At 48.0% G+C, this 20,296-nt stretch overlaps 1 protein-coding gene across 3 annotated transcripts in view; it reads right to left on the bottom strand.

The window, feature by feature from the left end:
- Positions 1–20,296, bottom strand: part of PLD5 (phospholipase D family member 5) — a 400,444-nt gene that overhangs the window by 99,381 nt on the left and 280,767 nt on the right. The gene's annotated exons all lie outside the window — the stretch shown is intronic.

Raw genomic sequence — 20,296 nt, 5'->3', positions numbered from 1 at the left:
TTTAATTTCTCACTCCCGTCAAAGTAACGTGTATATTATCCTAGTATCCAAGGAGAATAAAATCAATGTTTAAATCAATCCCCTGGGACATATCGACTACGGCAAATACTTGTGGGTTGGCTGACGCAACAACAATCAGCCACAGCCCCTTCTCCCCAGCTGGGGTGGCCACGGGGAGCCAAGGGGATACAATAGAAGGGCCTGGGGAGCTCCCGTACCCAAATGAAGACTTGAACTTGGAGAGAGAAACCCTTCTGCCCTTGGACTCTGTACCGCTGTCTTACCACTGGTGGCTTTCCAGAATGCAATATAAGAGAGATACAGGTCTCAGCGGCCTTTTGACCATGATGCCTCAAACAGGAGAATAAAGGCGGAGAGACAGAATCAGGTCTTTGATGGCATCACCGAGGCACCGTTTCAGCCCTCAGCTGTTTGCTCGTGGCCTTTTTGCTGCGTGAAACACCTGAGCGGGGGCCCATTCCAGCCAGTGTGGCTTTTATTGTTGTTTGCAGTGAGTGAGTTCATAACTGATTTATACCCTATTAATACGCCATATATAGGTACACACTATTTATATATGCACATTATATATATGTGTATGTGTGTATATATATATATATATTTATACTTCTGCATACAGAATTTTGAAACTCACTTTTTGTCATTAAATATTAAATGCCTTCCTGGTGTTTCATTAAGTGCAAGGAGCTAATTTATTTTACAGTGTTCCATTATTACATTCCTGTTTATTGCCTTTCTTCCCTTCTTAGCCACTGTAAATACATGTCTGTATATAACCCAGGGTTGACATCTCTGAGCACCCGATGGGTAGAAAGGCCCCCAGGCAGCATGAGAGGGGAGATCATTCCCCCTTCCAGGGGGAAGAGTGTGCAGAGACACAGAGAAAAGGGGATCTTGCCCAGGGAACAGTCACGTTGTGTGGCTGGTGTGTGGCTGGTGTGTGGGGTGATGGAAGTTGTGGTTAGAAAGACGGACAGGAGTGAGAGTTGAGAAGAGCTTTGACTGTCAGCTGAGGAGAGTCGCCGGGGATGTGTGAGCACGGGAGGGGTACGATTAATTTAGGAAAATGAACCTCGGGTAGAGGTGGGGATTAATGGCAATGGGGCGGAGCCAGAAGCAGGAAGAGGCCACTGTGCGCTGATGAGTCCCAGGACAGACCACCGAGGGCTCGATCCCGGGTCCCTGTCAACGGGAGAATGACTCTGTGGGTGGCATGCGTGAAGCCCGCCTCTTCCTCTGCTAGCCATCAGCTGGCTGCGCGCCAAGGGAAGAAGGCGAGAAGGTACAGGTGGCTGCAGCCTGAGCTGAAGTGGCTGTGAAGTGGCCGGACAGCAACGCGCCACAGAGCAGTGGTGGGATCGGGAATGAGTGCTCGGACGGGAGCGCATGCAGCCCCGTTGTGCTTGGAGTCAGAGATAAGGCTTCACGGCGGCGTGCGCACAGGGTAGGGATGTGTGCTTGCAGATCCAGTCTCAGTCAGCGAGGGCTCCGAAGCCGGAGGCACTTAGCTGTGAGCAGCATTGCCCAGAGCCGAGATGACAGCCGAGGCGGCGGGCGTGACGTCCCAGGCGTGGCAGGTGGTCGAGGGCAGCGAGACTATGAGATGGACGCAGGCCAAAGGGTTGCCTATGATATTGAAGATGGGGGAGCCCTTGAGCAGGAAGGAGGGATGCGAGGACCATGGAGTCTCACGCGGGTAAAAGAATCTGGAAGAGGGAGTGCCCTGGGTCCCTCCTGCCCCTCCGGCTTCTGTTCGGGGTCTAGTCCATGGCTCTTCCGTAAGCCCAGCCCACGAAGTTCTCCAGGCTTCCTGCCAATCATGGGTGCTTCCAGGAATTCTCTGTCCCCGACACCTTCCTCCCGGTATCATCTGTCACAATACCCTGTTTGTTGCACTCGGTACCCTTCACTGTAATGATTTTATTTCTCTGCTCACTTGATCTGTAGGCTGACTCTCCCATCAGACTGTATGCTTGCTGAAGGCAGGGTTTTTTTTTTTTTTGGTCTATTTTTATTTCCAATGCCTGGTAATGGTCTAGATGAAACAAGGGAGCGAATCAACTAAGGTAATGGAGAGAAAAGTAGAGTAGCTGCTTCTCTTCTCTCTTCTGGGGGGCTTCATACAACATCCCATCGCTCTGGGAGAGTCTAAGAATTTGAGAGCCTCTTTCGGCTGGGTCTCTAGCTGCTGGCGAGTGAGAAAAACCTCAGCGGAGGAGGACAGTTATGGGCAGGGCCGTGTCCCCATGGAGGGGCCTACCTTGCGGACCGACACAGCCGGGGACACTACACATCACTGGCTTCTGGGACTGGGACCAAAGGAAGCATTTGTTTCATTGCTCATTCACCGTGAAATATTCAATAATCATTATTCTCGGGGCCATTCATCAGGGTGCTGCCTGAGTGAGGAACACCGGGGTCCTTCCGGAGGAGACACAGGCGAGCAGAACAGCCGCCTCCGGGGACCCACTTCCCAGGACGTCCTCGGGCTCATCACTTGGTGTTTCTGGACCTCAGTCCCACGTCTGTGACCCCAGGAGAGTAACACAGGCCCCTGTCTCGTCACCAGCTGTAGGAGGATCAGCTAAATTAACGTGGAAGAAAGTGTTTTATGAACAAAGTACAGAGCACAGACAGGGCTGGTCATCCTTCAGATGTCTTCATTGTCAGGATATTTGCTGCAAAAGCATTTCTTCTGCTTTTTATCTTCGGAGGAGCTAACAAGCCGTGGAAGTACTTAGAAGAACACAAAATAAATCTCTTGAACATTTAGCAAAAAATAGCCCCTATGCCCATCTGCCCCGAGTTCTGACCTTAGGGACACGAGGCCACCCTCTTGCAAGGGCGGTACTGATCCGGCGCCCACAGGGGGGAATGAAAGCTCTTCTGTCTGCCCCACGCTCCAGACACCCTGGCAATGCCTGGCCGCAAGTATGTGGGTTCTCACACTCTGTCCTCTGCTCAGAGTCCTCTGGTTTGTAGTGCATTATGTCCGAATTTATCTCGAGGCCTGTGAGAATGTCTGTCCTCGAACTTGGAATAATGAATGGTTGGTTTGGAAGCAGATTTGGGGCCACATTTAGGAAAACTCTTCTAAGGAAACGAGAAATTCATGAGTAAAATCAGCTTAGGCAGGAGTGAGCCTCCCGTCATGGGGGGTGTGCAAGCAGAGGCTGGTCACTGGTGAGGAACGCTGCACAGCAGAGTTCCGCATCAGGAGTTATTCTGTTTTTCCTTTCCCCACCTGGGTGAGTTCTCGGTGCGATTTCTGGTGTAAGAAGGCGCTGAGAGGCCTTTCTCCAGGAAAATGTCCCAGGGCTTTCCCGGCCGGTTCCTGAGCCTCTTCCACTTCGGTGCTTATGTTCCAGTGGGTGAGGCATGTCTTCTCTCCAACAACTCACCACAAAATGAACTTCTTTCTCTAGGAAAATGTCCCAGGGCTTTCCCCCCCTGGTTCCTGAGCCTCTTCCACTTCGGTGCTTATGTTCCAGCGGGTGAGGCATGTCTTCTCTCTGACAACTTCTGTTTCTTTTTTCTTGGTTCAGGGTGTAAATGCCAAGTGACACCAAGAAACTGACAATGCCAGCTAAAAATAACTTGAAAATAAAAACATTACAGCTGCCTTAAATATGGTGTTTTCCATCTGTTATAGACGTAGTCTCTCACACTGTCTGGCAGGCATTTCAGAGACCGAGAGGCATCCAGGGCCAGCCTCCCGGCCCGTTGCACGAGAGCGCGCCTCTGCATTTCACGAGGCCTCCGTCCGGGGACCTCAACTCGGAGAGACACCCAGGTGGGATTCGGGAGGAACCTGGCTTCTTCTTCCCCAAGGAAAGAGCCTTCCGAGAAGACTGGTCACTGGATAAGAAGTAAAGGGAAGAGGATGAACTCTCTTGTTTTAAATCCTACGTTTTGCTCAGAATTTAAGTTTAGAAAAGGGTAAATAAGACTGAAAGGCCAGAGTTGACACTGGGTTGAGATCCAAGTGAACGAGGTCAGGGGCTGAGAGAGGAAGAGGAAAGGGAACTGACGTCATGTGAAGGTGAAGGGCAGAAGTTAAATGAGAACCGGACAGGCACTGAGGCAGAGGAAAATATGCAATATTCTTGAATAATAATTCCAATATCACATTATTATTAGTTTGGGGGGGGCGGAAGGGGAGGGGGAGAACCTGAAGCAGGCTCCACGCCCAGTGCAGAGCCCGACATGGCTCTGAAATCAGGCTCGAATTCAGGACCCTGAGATCATGACCTGAGCTGAAATCAAGAGTCGGACGCTTAACTGACTGAGCCACCCAGGAACGCCATACTATTAAAATTATAAAATATTAAAGTGGTTTGTTTTGTTGACTGTTTCCTTTGCTGTGCAGAAGCTTTTGATCTTGATGAAGTCCCAAAAGTTCATTTTTGCTTTTGTTTCCTTGGCCTTTGGAGACTTATCTTGAAAGAAGTTGCTGTGGCTGATATCGAAGAGGTCACTGCCTATGTTCTCCTCTAGGATTCTGATAGATTCCTGTCTCATGTTGAGGTCTTTTATCCATTTCGAGTTTATCTTTGTGAACGGTGTAAGAGAATGGTCGAGTTTCATTCTTCTACATATCGCTGTCCAGTTTTCCCAGCACCATTTATTGAAGAGACTGTCTTTTTTCCATTGAATATTTTTTCCTGTTTTGTCGAAGATTATTTGACCATAGAGTTGAGGGTCCATATCTGGGCTCTCCACTCTGTTCCACTGGTCTATGTGTCTGTTTTTATGCCAGTACCACGCTGTCTTGGTGATCACAGCTTTGTAGTAAAGCTTGAAATCGGGTAACGTGATGCCGCCAGTTTTGTTTTTGTAAATGACAGTACAGACAAAAGGTTGATATCCAGGATCTACAAAGAACTTCTCAAACTCAACACACACAAAACAGATAATCATATCAAAAAATGGGCAGAAGATATGAACAGACACTTCTCCAACGAAGACATACAAATGGCTATCAGACACATGAAAAAATGTTCATCATCACTAGCCATCAGGGAGATTCAAATTAAAACAACATTGAGATACCACCTAACACCAGTTAGAATGGCCAAAATTAGCAAGACAGGAAACAACGTGTGCTGGAGAGGATGTGGAGAAAGGGGAACCCTCTTACACTGTTGGTGGGAATGCAAGTTAGTGCAGCCACTTTGGAGAACAGTGTGGAGATTCCTCAAGAAATTAAAAATAGAGCTTCCCTATGACCCTGCAATTGCACTACTGGGTATTTACCCCAAAGATACAGATGTAGTGAAAAGAAGGGCCATTTGTACCCCAATGTTTATTGCAGCAATGGCTACGGTCGCCAAACTGTGGAAAGAACCAAGATGCCCTTCAATGGATGAATGGATAAGGAAGATGTGGTCCATATACACAATGGAGTATTATGCCTCCATCAGAAAGGACGAATACCCAACTTTTGTAGCAACATGGACAGGACTGGAAGAAATTATGCTGAGCGAAATAAGTCAAGCAGAGAGAGTCAAGTATCATATGGTCTCACTTATTTGTGGAGCATAACAAATAACATGGAGGACATGGGGAGATGGAGAGGAGAGGGAGTTGAGGGAAACTGGAAGGGGAGATGAACCATGAGAGACTATGGACTCTGAAAAACAACCAGAGGGTTATGAAGGGGCGGCGGGAGGGGGTGGGGTGGGGTGGGAGGTTGAGGAACCAGGTGGTGGGTAATAGGGAGGGCACGTACTTCATGGAGCACTGGGTGTGATGCCAAAACAATGAACACTGTTATGCTGTAAATAAGCAAATAAAAATAAATAAATTAATTTAAAAAAAATATTAAAGTGGTTTGAACTATTTTTGTTGTTGTTTGAGTATTCATGTTAATCTGTCCTGCACATTTTAATAGGAGACAAATACAATCTTCGAAATCTTCTTAGTTAACAAATCTGAAAAGAAATTATTGTCTGTGTTTATACATGAAAGTATCACGGAAACTCTGGACTCTCACGCCGCCCACTGTTAATGGTGCTGGGAGCCCGGGGAGGGGGGCAGCCTCCAAGCCATTCATGACCCACACCCCTGGGGGGGGCAGGCCCGGCCAGCACGGTGGGGCATTTACGGTCCAGGGGCTTCAGAAATCGGAAAGATCCTGTTCTAGCTTTACTGAAATGTAACTGACACTACAACACCGTGTAGCTCAAGGCCTACAGCAAGCACAAGGTTTGGTACCTGCGTATATTAAGAATGATCACCCTAATGAGGCTAATTAACATATCCATCACCTCACGCACTTACCTTCTGTTGCTGCGAGATCCCCTCTCTGAGCAACTTTCCCGTATACACTATTGTTGATTACAGTCGCCGTGCAGTGCGCGCCATCCCCAGAACTCACTAGTCTTACAACTGGAAGCAAGGAAGGTCTTTGATGATGGACCCTACGTGCAGGATCCGGGACTTAAATATTTCCCCTTGCTGGGTGGTTACAGTTCTATGCGACAAGTCACACTCTGACAGACCCAAAATCTCTACAAACTCTCTCCACACACACATATACAAACACTTACTACGACATACGCAATTACTACTGAATTAAAATTAAACATATTTTAGAATGTCACTCAATTTAAACATGCATGTCTACTCAACACAAAGGAGTACTTCGGAGCAGTGTGGATGTCTCTAGAGAGTGAGCTGAAGCCCTCCCGCTATGTGTGCTCCCTCTGCAGAGGGCATCGCTGCGAACACTCTGCTGGTGTCCTTTGGCTCACGTATGCCGCTAATATTACAGGCTGTCCCTGTTTACAAGAACGGATAGTGTTACACCCCTCTAAGCAGTCACACAGGCTGATCTGACTCATGACCCCCAACTCAACCTCAGGCTTCTCTCAGGGGACCATGACAAGAAGGAGCCTCAAGTGGAGACTCGTGGCGAGAGCCTGGGGCCCCTCCGGCCCCTCCTGATTGCCAAGGACTTGGCCAAAGAACGCACGTTCTCCAGCGCCCCTGCTGCCCGCCCCGTCTGCAGCAGTCTCCCCACCGGGGGCCCTGAGAGACTCCGGTCTTCAAGCCTCCCATCCACGCCTCGGCAGCTGTCACTCTTCTGCCTAGAAACCCTTGGAAGATTTCCTGCACACCTTTAGTCTGAGCCCACTTCTCCGCGTGACACCACAGGCCCCGGGACCCCGCGCACCTCCCTCTACTCGCGGCGGCACTGTAAGAGCCACGTGGGCGAGCACCTCTTCTCTGAACCAGCCGCGTCACTCCTCTCCAGCTCCCCTTCGGGTCCAGCCCAAACGCCACCTCCTCCAGGGAACCACCCCTGGCCCCTCCTCCAGGCTGAGTTAATTAAACGCACATCAAGCTGTATTCAAAGTATTTTCTCACTTGCTTATCTTCTTAGTATAACACGAGCTCCTTAAGGAAAGGGACTGGGCTGCGACTTCAACGTCCTGACGCTCTGGGGACTCCTGGGCCCTCTGACTTTCCAGAGTTTGGCCGACACAAAACTAGCTCCTCAGCGTGAACACCTTAGCTCTGGAGGCTTGTGATTAAGTTAGAAAAAGCAGTCTTCTTCCTAATTCAAGAGAGAGAGATACTCTAGACTCGGGCTCAGTGCCCAGATTGCCAGCCGTGCCGTATGGTTAGCAGGCACCGGAGGCCTGGACAGGGTGAGCTGAGGCGCGCGTGGACGTAGTGTCCAGTGGTTCCTGAAGACTCACGACAAAAGGAGGTAAATATATCTCACTACTCAATGTTTTATACTAATGACATGTTGAAATCATATTTAGGGCATTTGAGATTCATAAAATATATTAACTTCAATTTGACCTTTTTTTTTTTTTTTAACTAGAAAAATTTAAATTACACCCAGGGCTCTCATTAGTGGCTTACAGGATAGATCTATGGGTCAGCTCTGCTCTTGAGGTCCAAGCTGCCCAGAGCTGGTTGCTGAACACTCTGGAGACGAAGCCTTCTGCCATTTTGACAGACAGACAGCTCTGCAAGAAGTTGAAGCTTACTTCTTGTGTCTGGAATGGGAAGCAGTGAAAGGACAGGTCTCCCTCTTCCTAAAAGGAAAGTTGTGGTCATCCTGAAAGCTCAGGGCCACCGGAGCTGGCTGAGAGGCATGCGCGACTGACTTAGACTGATTGGTTCATGAGGACTAGGAATTTCGAATCTATGTGTTGCTTTTATTTTTATTCACTTATTTTATTATTATTTTTAAAACATTTCTTTATTTGAGAGAAAGAGAGCATGGAAGTGGTGGGTAGAAGGGGGGGCGGAGAGGGACAAGCAGACTCCGTGCTGAACGTGGAGCCCAACATGTGGCTTGATCTCACAATCCTGTGATCATGACCTGAGCTGAAACCAAGAGTCCAGTCGGAAGCTTAACTGACTGATAGGCGCCCCTGTGTGTTGCTTTGAAGGGTCAGTGTTCACTCCCGTCCCAAGGACAGTTCTCATTTGTCTAAGCTGTCGGTGTTCTTCTCAGACTTGTGACCTCTCATTGGCCACAGCTTGGACGTTAATCAGACCCATGGTGAACCTAAGAATGAAGAGATCTGTCACAAGGCCCAAGGGGTGTTCTAGGAAGGAAAAGGCCACGCAGGGTCTTTATGTATGTTCCCTAGGTCTTGGCTGTACTCCAGTTAGAGAAGGCTCTCAGGTATCGAGTTTCAAGGTCTCTGGGATATTACCATAAATGTGGGATGTTGCTGTATGTTTGGACCACAGACTCAGACAATTATTAAGTAAGAAAAAGAGAATGCCATGGGAAAAAGAGTGTTCCAGAAACCAGAGGTTTAGGTTCCGGTCCTAACTCAGATATTAACTGATAGAAAAATTTCAGGACATTTTTTAACTGGCCTCTCAGAAACAGTTTCCTGGTCTTGAAACGAAGTTTCTAAAACGGTGTAGTTCACAGCATGGCTGTGAGGAGTGAAGAAATAATGGGAACTTTTTAAAAGGTATAAAGGTCTGGGGGCACCTGGGTGGTTTAGTCAGTTAATTGTTCGACTTTTCATTTCAGTTCAGGTCCTGATCTCAGGGTCTTGGGATCGAGCCCTGTTTCAGGATCCACTTGAGACGCTCTCTCTCCCTCTGCCCCTCCCCTGTTTTCTCTCTCTCTCTCTTTAAAAAAATTAAGAAAAAAACCCCAGAAAGCTCTGTTGAAAACTGGACAGCTACTAACATTTGAATCTACAGGTTTGGTTTATCTTAATTTTGCTTTACTGTGAAGCATGAGTTCTCCTACAGGCCTCTGAGAATGACATTCAGACCCACCATTTCCAGAACAAACATATCTCGTACCGTAGGCAATGAATTCAGAAGTGGAGGAGTATTTTGAGGCTGTTCTTAAGGTCCAAATACAGTACATTCAACTCTGGCTATGACAAGAGAGAAGCAGTTTCGCAGTGTGGGGGCGGGGGGTAAGCAGGCCATCGAATACGGGTGGCAAGGCAAAGGAGCTAATTTTCTACATGCGGTTTCCAGGGGCAATTAAACTTCAGGAAAGCTTTTTAAGAATATGACAGTTACATTTTGGTGAATTCAACAATAAAGGACTGAAGTGACAGCTCATTATAATAAAAGATGCTTGAGCTGTAACAGTTGAAGGATGCAGAATGATTTATGGGCGTGAGGAGTATTCCTGAAAGTCATTGTATCAAGATAATACATTCCAATTTCTTCCAATTAAAATATGAAAGCCATGAAGTAAAAAAAAAAAAGGACAATAAAATTCACCTAAATGTGTCTTTTTTAAATATAGTTGTTAAAATCAATGCATTTCTTAGGACTGACTAAGCCCTCAAAGAAACCCAGCGAAACGTTTAAAATCAAGTTTTGCTAACGGAAACAGAATCTGGAGGTATGTATTCAACAAGCTTTGCTGGTTAGAGTTTTACCTCAATATTAAAAACAGAACAAAACTCTACAGTTTCAAGTGGTATTTTTCTGCATATAAAGGCTGTCGTAACACATAGTGTATTTTTACCCATCCTGAGGGGCAATGTCAGAAATGCGACTGGGTCGTTGTGGGCCAGGTTTGGGGGGAGGACACTGTTCTGTCACCAGCGCGACATGCGGAGGGAGGGTGTGGCCAGGCCCCGGGGGGTGCGCACACCTGTGCTGGGGCCCCGAAGTCAAATGGGCAAGCAGAGGCGTTGTGTGAGGTAATGATGAGGACGAACACGACGTTCGCTCACGCTCACCGAGCTCACAACGTGTCAGTCGTGGTGAAGAGACCAGCCACGTTAACCCTCACCATCTCTTCCTGCCCTTAAACACGTGGTCCGGGGATGGCGCACCATTCTCAGCTTCCAGAACATTCCCTCCGCTGAATCCTGGAGAGGTTACCATTTAGCCCCTGCCCACGACAGGGAGCTAACACTCTCACGGGGCTGGCCTGTCTGTCGCTGAAAAGCTCCAGCGTGAGACGCTTCTCGTTCACACTGACACAAGCCCTTTCCCAGTCTTGGATCCTGGTCCTCACAGGACGCGGCTTATATGCCAGGCACTGACGTCGCTGCTGGGATTTCCTGTGTTAACCCCCAGTCCGGTGACCCCCATCCCGGTCCTCAGAACTGGCTCCCAGGCACCTATCCAGGATTCTAAAAATCACCTGCAGGGAGGCAGAGGGCGGGAGAGGGCTTTTTCAGAGACGGAACATACAAACGGTCCCCTGGACAGAGCATGTATAAAAACAGATCTCCGACACAGGACCCGCAGCAGCCAGCCCCAAAGTCAAACCCTAACTCCTGGAGCAGCTGGCTCCAAAATGGCCCGGACTTGGTTGGTAATGCTCCAGCTGTCCTCATTTTGGCCACTCTCCATTCAGGATCAACCGGAGGAAGCCAAAGACACATCCCTAAGATGGACAGCACAGTGCCTTCTAGTCCTGCTACCGCCCCCTGCAGCCAGGCACACCTGCCGCCGTCCCCCTCCAGCCACAAAGCACACCGCTCAGCCACCTGCCTTTACGTCTCTACCAAATGCCTGCTCTGAATAAACAGCTTCTGCTTATTTTCACTGGGTGGCCTGCCTTTATTTTCACACCCCTGCTCAATGTCCCCTCGTTAGCACCAACCTGATTAACTAGCTAAAATCTCTTCACGTCTGGTTTCTGAAAACCACGGTTTTAGCTCGGTCTCCCAGACTTGCACTATGTGTAAATCTGGCTGACCGCCCTCTGTGTCTTTTACCACCGATGATGACGCCGAGTAGCACAGGATATAGAACGAAAACCCCTTGCCTGTGCCCCTCGGTACTCACCCCCTCCCACGTCACTGTACTGTTAACGAGGCTACACGCTTTGGAGATTTATGAAATCTTTGCCGAAGATCATAAACAAACAGCAGTGCCTCTGGCTTTCCTTTGACCTTGATCTAGGTAACTTAGAAGGAGGAAAAGTTTGCTTGTCCTGAGCTCCAAGGCAGGAACATCCTATTCCATTCCTAACAATGACATGAGGTTTGTATTATTGGTCTAATTGTAGAGGGAGCCCAGAGAAGACATTTCCTGCTTACTCCTCCTTGGAACAATACCACCTGCCAAACCAATACTTGAAAACCTGTAGCAAATAAGCATGACTTTGTCTCCGCAGTCGCGGTCTGCTAATATGGTTCCTTTGTAACAACCTGGGCCTCCCACCCGCTCATTTGCTTCAGAACGCATCTGCCCCCAAACTGACCTTTCCAAACAGCCCCCGTAATCTGAATCAACCCCGGTGGGATTAATCCTTTGTTTGCCTCCATTTCGCATCGCTGAAGGAATATTAATTTTTCTCTATTGCATTTCCACTTGAGTTGCCTTCCGCTCTGGTTCATTTTTATTTTGCTCTGACATCTCGTTACCTGCATCACCGGTGCACTACTTCCCTGGGAGCTAAACGTGTCCTTAGAAACTCAAACTCTGGGGAAGATGTGTGGGGGGGGGGGGGGTGAGGAGACCCGCTACAGGACAGAGCCCTCCTCCGCCCACTGTGTCTTCAAGGTCGGCCTCCGCCCTCTGTCCTTTTAACTGAAAGGAAAGGGGGCAGAAGCCAGAACCAAAGGCACTTTAAAGTGCTCTTTCTCATCCTTAATGTCAGGACACAACTTAACCTTATGGAGACTTGAAAAGAGTGACCCGGCTTGGTGCACAGAGGGAGTGTGACTCCCGTCAATATCCCACCCAACAACGGTCATTGTCAGGAAATTGTAACTACAGATGAGATCCATAGGTCTGGGGCAGTAAAGAAACATCACTATTAGATAAAAAGCATCAGTATCAGCCAATCTCTTGGCCGCTTTTCCAAATGCCCACTGGACATCAGAACTGCCCCTTTCTCCGATGTCCCCCATTTCTGTCGACAGGTTGGTCCTGCTCCGATGGGCCCAGCTCAGGGACTGGAAACATGCCCGCTATGCCTTCTGGCTCGTTCCTTATGGCCTGTCAGTCACTATGACACAGCTTTGCCAGGTCTCTCTGTTCCATTTCCTTCTAGCTCTCACAGTCACTGTCTGTACTAGTCAGTGCACTCCAGAGAAACAAAACCAATGGGGATACATATATATAAACACACACACACAGATTTATTTTCAGGAATTGGCTTATGATCATAGGGGTTGCTGAGTCCAACATCCACAGGGCAAGTTCGTAGGCTGGGAACTCAAGAAGGGTGTCTATGTTGCTGACTTGGGACCAACTTCCTTTCTTCTAGAAACCTCAAAGATCTGCTCTTTAGATCTGCTGCTGGTTGAATAAGGTGGACCTTCAGTATGGAGAGTAAGCTGCTTTGCTCAAGACTACTGATTTTAAATGTTAATCAGACCTCAAAAATACCTTCATAGCAGTATCTAGGCTATTTGACGAAACAACTGGGCATCACCTTCATTACCCAATTTTACCCAAGTCTCTCCTGTCTTTCATCTTGGCCACAGGCTCTGTCTCCCTGCTCTCCTCTTCCCTCAATGCACGCCCTTTGTGGAGATTTCTTCCAGAGCAGCCAGGTCCTGGTCCCAGTCACGAGCAGTCCTGTAGACTGCAGGACTCCATCTGCACTCTCCCACACACACCCCTCCCCCCCGGTGCTGGGCACACGCAGGCCTTCCTGGGCTTATCCAGGTCTTTCCTAGCTTTACATCCAAGGGCTCTGCGGCTGGAACATGCTGGTCCAGCAAGAAACTGATCACAGGGGCGCCTGGGTGGCTCAGTGGGTTAAAGCCTCTGCCTTCAGCTCAGGTCATGATCCCACAGTCCTGGGATCGAGCCCCACATCGGGCTCTCTGCTCGGCGGGGAGCCTGCTTCCTCCTCTCTCTCTGCCTGCCTCTCTGCCTACTTGTGATCTCTGTCTGTCAAATAAATAAATCAAATCTTTAAAAAAAAAAAAAAGAAAAAAAAAAAGAAACTGATCACAGACCTTCTGACACACCACGCTTACTCCCAGCTCTGGCTCTTTGCCCAGAATCCATCCCTCTCTTTCCTCGGCTCCCTTACCACTTCAGGCTCAGGTCAGATCCCAGCATCTCACTGTGGTCTCCACTATTTACTCAGTGGGGATTTTCTGCTTCCTGAGTCCCCAGAGTACTTGTTGCCAATCCTCCTCCCTCAGCACCTGGGTTCCTGGCATCTGGCCGTGGAACGCAGAGGACCTGACCTACAGGGACCCCACGCTTGGCATCCTGGCTCTGCTCTCGCCATCTTGAGGTTCTTGATCGTTTTGTAACACGAGGCCCCCACTGTCATTTGGTACTGGGTCCCGCAAATGATGCTGTTGGCCTCGCTTGGCAAATACCCTGGGTGGTCATTTTCCCTTGAAGACAGCTGAAATATTTTGGTTTTCAGGCTGGATTATAGACTTTTTGCCAGTTTATGTGTTTAGTGCGGATCTCTGAATAGACATGCAACAATTCTGGTCGATTATCTTTCCCACACGTAAGCCCTGGTTTGCCCACTGTCCAGCCGTTCTGTTGCTAAGGAGACAGAACCTACAATTACCAGCTCTGGCATCACATACGTTTCTTAAGGCAGCACATGTGTTGAAAAGAGCGTTGGCCTGAGTCCTCAAACCTGATGGAAGAGAGGTGGGGTCATGGGCGAGGGGCCAGCACCTGCCCTCCCCAGCCCAGCCCTTCACCGCAGGTTTCTCACCTGCAGGGGCAGCGCTTTAGAACCGCATCTATGGAAACACAGAGGCTTCAGGAGTATTTGCTCTGTAAAATTATGTGGAAAACCGTCCCCGGCCAAACCGGTCTGACGACTGTTCGTCTTCACCCACCCGCTCAGAGACTCCCAGAGACGCCGGCATACCGAGGGCTCCAAGGAGTCCCGCAGTAAGGCAACCAACTTATTTAGTTATAAGTCTTTTTTTTTTTTTTTTAAAGATTTTATTTATTTGACAGAGAGAAAGAGAGAGGGAGAGCGCTCAAACACGGGGAGGGGCAGACAAAGGGAGAGGTAGGCTCTCCACTGAGCAAGGAGCTTGATGTGGGGCTTGACCCCAGGACCTCGGGATCATGACCTGAGCCGAAGGCAGATGCTTAACCAACTGAGCCACCCAGGCACCCAGGAAACCAATTTAAAAGACCCCATAGGGATGCCTGGGTGGCTCAGTTGGTTGGGTGTCTGCCTTCAGCTTGGGTCGTGATCCAGAGGTCCTGGGATCGAGCCCTGTGTCGGGCTCCCTGATCAGCGGGGAGCCTGTTTCTCCCTTTCCCTCTGCCTGCTGCTCTCCCACTTGTGCTTGCTCTCTCTCTGAGAAATAAATAACTTAATAAAAATCTTAAATAACTTAAATAAACTTAATAACTTAAATAAAAATCTTAAAACAAACCAACCAACCATAGTTCCTTCCTGTTAGAGTCCACCAGTGAATAGCATTTCCTAAGACACATCCTGGGGAACACTAGACTCATTCTTCCGTGAGCTAACTGCCAGTTGCGAGATTAACAGTCTCGGTGATCCTGGATTCCAGGCAGATCCTGGGCCAGGTCGGCTCTCCCACCCGAGCTCCGAGACAGGGACAGGTCTGGGTGCACGGCGCTGCTGAACCACCACCCCCAGGCGGGTCAGCGACAGTCTCATAGCCAGCACGGTCACGGTCATGGGGCTCGTGCCCCTCCACGAGAGCCAGCCCGTGTCAACGTACTCCTATTTGGGTCTTCTCAGAACAAAGGTGGACTAAGAGTACATATTAGCAGAGTTTAAACAGGCCTATTCCTGTTCACTCTAACTACATTTGCAAATATATTTTTTAAAGACTTGTCAGGGAGAGTGAGTACAAGCAGGGGGAGCGGCAGGCAGAGGGAGAGGGAGAAGCAGACTCCCTGCTGAGCAACGAGCCTTACTCGGGACTCGATCCCAGGACCCTGAGATCATGATCTGAGCTGACGGCAGACGCTTCACCTACGGAGCCATCCAGGTGCCCTGTATTTGCAAATATTATTTAAAAATCTGTCTCCCTCCAGAGTTGTTGGATTCTTGGACCAACGAACCTATGGAACCCGGCTTTGAACTCCAGGCTAGTATTCGTTTAATAGGGCATGTTCGAAAAATAAAAAAGTAACCTTTCTACAAACGTGGTTTTCACATTTTCCTTCCCAGCATCTCCTCCCCCAGCATCACACCTCCGAGCCCCGTGTGGTTTGGAGGCTGCCATGCCCTTTTCTTTCTACTCCACATGCTAGTTAGTCTTTTGTTTGCTTCGTGGGTACTGTATTTGGCATTTCCCCGCCCCCCCACCCATGGTGGTGGTTTTAGGCGTCCCTGAGACTCACAAATCCAGACCCCTGTGTCAGAAAGCCTATGGTGTTGTTCTCTTTACTCCTACAGGATTCCCTGGGGCGGCGGATTCTAGGGGAGCACCCGGAACCTCGGGAGGAGACGAATAGAGAAGCATTCATAGTGACTCCCTAGTCTTTGAAATCCAACCCCGAGCTTAAGAGAGTTTGCAGAACTCAGGTACCAAGGAACATCTGTCCATCTGTGGCCATCGTGTCATCGTGGGTGTGCGATCAGAAAGATGTGAGTGACGGAAGGCTTTCTTGATGAACAGTGTTGTTGGCTCTTCTTAAAGAAAAGAGCGAGTGAGATGAACTCTATAGCTTAGCATCCTGGCTAGAGCACGGAAGAAAATGATTTTTCATCAATGTGATGTTACTATTGTTTTTTTTTTTTTTGAATGATTAGCAGTGAAATCAGAGTGCGGGATTTAGAGAAAGATTGCCTGGATATGAATTCTGGCTTTACTACCTCCGGGAAGGAGTAAATCACTTCTTTGTCCCTCAGTTTCTGCCTTTGTAAAAGAAAGCAATAATAGTATTATTTGCAAGGAAGGGTTACCATGAAAATTAAGTACGTTCATATTCTTAAAATGCTCAGAAGAATGCCTAGTTCAGAGAAAACCTTCAATGCACTGAAGCTTTTGTCAGTAGTAGTGCTATTTCTCCTACTTAACCACACAGTGAAGGCAAGAGTGGGTGACAGCAACCTGCTTGCTGCAGGAAACTTCACAACACATAAAACCGACGAGAGAGGTTGAAACTGACACTTGGAAAATGTTGTAATTCTTCCCGTAATTGTTTGCCTCACACACAACTCTGCTCAAACGAAAATCCGCTCTCATGCACGGGTCCCGCTGAGCAGGGTTTTATGCCACGCCGAGGCAGACCAAGAAAAACCCCACACAGTCGAGCACGGTTGAAAGGCAAACGAATTCCAGGTGGATGTTAAGTGCGGCAGCGTGATGCCAAGTACTGAGCGCTGCGGGGACGGTGGACCAGGTAGGCGACAGCACCTGGGTGTCAGCGTGAAGAGGACAGAGAGGGGGCGGGCGTTGAAGGAGAAGTCTTCAGTTCTCGTCGCCGCTGACACACAGATGCAGGGGAGCTGAAAGGACGCTAAATGTTCTTCCAGAGGAGTCTGAAACCCCGTGCCCCCCACTAGCCCTGGCACCTCTCCGCCCCCATCAAAGAATATAGTCTCTGCTGAGAGGAAAATGGGAAAGAGTGTCAAGAGAGAAGAATAGGATTTAGTTTAATTTTTAAGTGTTTGGTTTGGCAGCAAATGGCAACTTTGTGTCGATGCCCACCTGCATCCTGAATTGTGAGGAATGGATAAAAGATACAGACTCGACCAACTTGACTGTCCATCTAAAGGGAAACCCATCTCCAACTGCCTGATTCCTACAGGGGTTAGAGAGTGTTTTCCTGGGTTACAAGAGAGGAGCGGCAGAACAGGATCTGTTCTGTTTTTATTTTTCCGATATTATCTTCATTCGGAAGATGGCGGTCATAGGCGCCTTTGAGTGCCATGACGACTGAAGACAGCCGTACGAAGCTATTACCCAGTGCCTAGCACATGCACAGGAGCCTTCTGGAAAAAATGACACACACAATTCTTCCACTCACCTCCTCCCGATTCCCTGGTCCCTAGGGAGCTTAACCTGTTACTGAATTTACAACCAGGCGAAGAATGCAGATTTCCACAAAAGAAGTCCATGTGCCCTGAAATCACGGATGGCTTAAACATTTGTCACCAACGTGTACGTTGGATCCCGGCCTGCAGCCTTTTCTCCAGCCTACCCGAGAGCGCTCTCCTCCAAGGCCCGTTTCCACAGACAGCAGGCGGGCATGACCCTTCACCTGCCCTCTCTTTATGGGCAAGTTTGGAATTGTTAAAAAGGAGGCAGCAGGCCCCAAATGGAGTCACTTATGTTAAATCCCATGTTAGTGAACCAAGACTTAATATGAAAACTAACTGCAGTTTCACCCACCCTGGAACGTAACATTTAACCAGTTTCCACGGAATAACCTGTCCGCACTCAGTGAAATACTCCACCGGAGAGATCTCTCCCGTTTCCCTTGGGAAGGCGAGCTTGCCTACAACAATTCATTCTTTGCCCATAATTACCTTTTCCGCCCCCTTTCCACCTTTAAAAACCTTTTCTTTTCTACAGCCTGGCAGAGCTCCCTTCTGTTGCTAGGTGGGACGCCGCCCGCCTTGCGAACTGCTGAATAAAGCCAATTTGATCTCTGAAATGACTCGGTTGAATTGCTGTTATTTAACAGAGTGCAGAGCGTTTTTATCATGGCTTCCTTTCTGAATTGAGGATGGATCATAGAATAAGTTTATTTTTATTCCTTCTTTACACTTACTCCATCCTGAAGAAGCATCATGATACAGATTTGTGTTTTCAAAAGGAAACTCTGCTGCTCTAGCTGGGCAGATCCTCTGAAGGAGACAATCTCAAGAGTCCGCTGTTTATTCTCCCTCATTCCATGGCTTACGAGCTGAGCCCAAGCCAGCCATGGGACGGGGTCGGAGGGACAGATCTGGAGGCCCGGGTCACACATGGCGTAATGGAGAGGTGGTAATTCTCCTTACAGAGAAGGACAGTAAATGAATCGCAAGGAGCTGGTTGATCCTTAGCCAAGGAGCCTGGCTGGTTGTTTAACAGAGAGCCAGGCCCCGGCACTTCTGCGCTTGGTCCTCTGACTCGTGGGCAACTCTGGCCTTCTGTGCTGGGGAAGGGAAGCTTGCTACCCCTGCAGAATGGGTACGCAAGCAGAGATCGGAGATGGTTTCGAGTCTTCTCTGGACTCATGCAGGCCTGCCTTAATCTGCGTTCACCATGTTGAAAGCAGGGAAAATGTCACATTTCACCACGGGAATCCATGTCTACATGAGGACACGGGTAAAAAGTGAACATTTAAAAGACTGACCTACTTTTCTACGAAACAAACAGCAAAAATCAGAGACAAAGGAGTAAGCCTCAAGCAGGGAAGCCGACACATGAATATTTTAGGGAAACACCTGCCTGAGGAAATTATAAAGATAATTTACTCAAAAATTTGGAGAAAAATGTCACTAAACTTCAATTATTCAAACTCTATTCACACGGAATTCACAGAACTTTAAACCCTATCAGTGATAATACCACTTAATATCAAATGAAATAAAATTTGTTGGTGGGGAAGTGCATTTTTCTGAAGCAAAAAAAAAAAAAAAAAAAAGCAAACGATTCTCAAGTTAAAAATTGCTTAGCAGCAGAATTTACATGTAATCAATATTGTTACAGAACTAATTTTAACTATTTATTATAAAAGGCTCAGCTGAAAATTTCTGGGCAAAGGATGATTAGCAAAAGATGAACTCAGATATTTCTATAAATTAGACTATAATACTGTCCTTGCCTTACTACTTGTTTCTGTACAGCCGAAGTTGCTGTAATCCATATTTTTTATTCTAATTAATTAATTAGTTGGGTTTTTTTTTAAGAGACACAGAGAGAGGGTGTGCACACACACATGGGAGGTAGCGGGTAGGGGTGGAGGAAGAGAGAATCCCAAGCAGGCTCCAACCTCAGCATCTAGCCCAACGCAGGGCTGGACCTCAGGACCCTGAGCTCATAACCTGAGCCAATACCCAGAACCGGATCCTTAACCAACGAGCCACCCAGGTGCCCCTAGTCCATATTTTTTCTCTCCATGTTTGAAGGGCCATCAGACATGAGAATCAAAATTTATGTTGTTCACATCAGAATTAATACTCAAAGGAACGGCCTAAAAATTTTAATACTGAAATTCAATTCTGGGCACAGGTCTACTTATCTTCAAAACAGGAACAGAAATCTTTTTCCATCGTAGGATCACCGTGAGACTTGAGTAATCCACCTAAAGGGCTTAGAAGAGCACCTGGTGTGTGATATTCGAGTTATTCCTGTCACGATTGCTAACTGATACTATTCTTTTGTTCAGAATCATTTTTATATCAGCAGAAAGCACCTTCAAATTCCTAAGCAAATATACAATAAAGGATGTTTTGTCAACCTTGGATGGTGACTTCTCCCCAAACTGACTGGGAAACTTTCTTCAGTGTTCCTTCTTGCTGGGGTGAGGCCATCTTCTCAGAAACAACAGTTCGAGCTTCAGGACTGGATGACCCTGACTACCCTTTTAACACAAAACTAGGAAAACCCACCTTAGTTAAGTTGTACTTGGGCTCTACACTGTCTGTTTCCTGGAGAGGGAAGTATCAGTACTTTATTCCAGTATTTGGTTTGCCCGTTGGCTATTTCTTTTACAGCTGCCTCCACCGGAAAAATGGAAGAACAGAATTTGCGTGCCCGAAGGGTAACATTTTAAGAGGAAAAACAGGACAATGGTGGAAACTGGGAGGCAAATGGTGAATCAGCTGGAAGCCGACAGTGCAAACAGCCTGTTACCCTCTCTCGGGTTTATCCTACGTAGTGCTGTCTTTCTTTACAAGTTGTGGCCCTTGTGTCTGTCTCCACGTCCACGCTCTCTT

This window comes from Meles meles, chromosome 17, assembly GCF_922984935.1.
Source record: "Meles meles chromosome 17, mMelMel3.1 paternal haplotype, whole genome shotgun sequence".
In the NCBI taxonomy this organism is placed as follows: domain Eukaryota; kingdom Metazoa; phylum Chordata; class Mammalia; order Carnivora; family Mustelidae; genus Meles; species Meles meles.
The sequence above is the reverse complement of the archived record's forward strand: the minus strand, read 5'-3'. Positions and strand labels throughout refer to the sequence as shown.